Below are 2,160 nucleotides of genomic sequence, written 5' to 3'. Positions count from 1 at the left end.
CATGGGCACCTAACTTAAAACCCCTTTGTTCAGGGGGCCAGGTGCTATGCTGTACATTAAAACTGCAAGACTACAAGATAAAGATAAAGTAGGCAATACTCCAGACACCAAACAAAGATGAAGGTCACAATGCCCCCCCCCCCCACCTACATTGTGAGATGTAGTGTCAGTGGAGCTTTGTGCTTATATTTCATTTACTGTGTACTATTTCCACAAGTCGAGATTGAACAGTCATGGTGGAAGGGGGGAGAAGCTGATGGTAACTTTCTTGTTAAGGATAAATAATTGGAACTGTCCAATAAAACTGAAATAGTATGTATTTATACATCAAATATATGGTAGAATAGGTTTGTTATACTTGGTTATACTTCGCAGGAAATAATAGCTAATGGATGGATGGATAGATAAATGGTGCACAAGTGGCTACTAGCTGCAACTCAGGTTTCCATGACATGCGTTGTTTATGGCATTTGATACAAGCAGAGAAAGTTAGGTGACTTAGTAACCTACCCCACTTCAGTAGTATAAGTTCAGCTCTCACAATGGTGGCTGATTGGGCTTGTTTCCTTTGCTGGGTAGAGAATGTCCAGCTATTATTCAGGTCCCACAAGAAAACACTGTTGATGAGATGATCTTACAAAAATACCTTGTGGAACATTTCTGCACTGTTCATAGACAGTGCAATGAGCTCAGTGAAACCTATTGTGTGGTTGCATAATATTACACCTTTGTACCGTCTTTGCACTAAAGCCCATCTGACTGAATAATAATGGCCTTGTGTCAAGGTAGATGGGCTGGCTGGGTTGAAATGTACATGGCATAGTAGTGAACACAGACAAGGCTCTCTAATATGATGCTTATATGTGATAATCAAAAATGAGTTGGATAAACTTTTATATTATTTTTAGTTGTACAGTTAAAGCTGTATGGGAATGGGGGGCAATCTGATTCATATAAGGAATAAATTTAACTATCCACACTGATACAATGCATGCCTTTTACAAGTCAAAGAATAATAGGAAAGACAATTTTTACCTGTTTTGGTTCTACATTGCAATATCCTGACATTGCAGGCCATTGTGGATCTAGCTATTCTTACAAAATGTAGCCTGCATATGAGGCTCTTTGGCTACCTGTCAAATTAAAAGCAAGGAGTAGTGTGAGCAAGGGAGGTGCAATTTTGCACTTAATCAGATGTCTCTTGCATTCATCCCTCTCTTTATCAATATGGATCAATGCCACATACTGTAGTATTTTGCAGCATAAATAGCAGATCTGAGGCACGGTACACAGGAAGGGGAAAAAAAATAACATGCCTCATGGGTATTGGTACACAAGGCAACATAACAGTGTTGTTACTACTTCACCAACAATTAGGGGTAAATTCCACTTCCCTTAATTGCACCCATGTTTCCCTTACTTGCTGCTTTTCTTTGTGCCTTAGTCCATCTTATATTTAACTTTTTGAAAAATAGGGCTCACTGAGCTCATGCCTTTACACAGAAGAATCCTCTGTTTGGGTCATTGCAGGCTGTTTTGATATGTTTTAATTTGATACCAGTGACAAACAATACAGAGGTATAAGGCATAATAGCATTATTTCCTGCCTGCCACTGCAGGGTGCTCAGTTTACATATGTACCTGTGCCAAAAGGGGGAGGGCAGGGGCTCATATGCCAGCCCTTAAATGCAGACCTGCACATAGCTACAGCACACTTTTAGTTTAAATTTGGTGTCAGGAGGCAAAATAAGAGTGATTCAAAAATTCATGATGAAAATGGTGACTTTGAGTCACGCTACCTTGCCTGGATTAGGGAAACCAGGGCACCCTGCTGGAGCCAGACCTGGGAGGGGGGCTCGCCGCTGAGTGTCTGGTGGCCAAGGCCTTGGCACAGCCTGAAGGAATGCCATGGTGCCACCGCCCTGTGGACCCACCACCTGCAGGAAAATAAATCAGGGTGGGGTGCAGTGCAAGTCGGGTGGCAGGCTGTGCCAGGTACCTGGGTGTGCTGATCCCTGGCTGCGTAAGCTAGCTCTAGGAATGTGGAATGTCACCTCTCTGGTGGGAAAAGTGCCAGAGCTTGTGCAGGAGGTAGAGTGATACCAATTAGATATAGTTGGGCTTACCTTCACACATAGTTCTGGCTATAGAACCAATCTC

This window comes from Monopterus albus, unplaced genomic scaffold (assembly GCF_001952655.1).
Source record: "Monopterus albus unplaced genomic scaffold, M_albus_1.0 scaffold416.1, whole genome shotgun sequence".
In the NCBI taxonomy this organism is placed as follows: domain Eukaryota; kingdom Metazoa; phylum Chordata; class Actinopteri; order Synbranchiformes; family Synbranchidae; genus Monopterus; species Monopterus albus.
The sequence above is the reverse complement of the archived record's forward strand: the minus strand, read 5'-3'. Positions refer to the sequence as shown.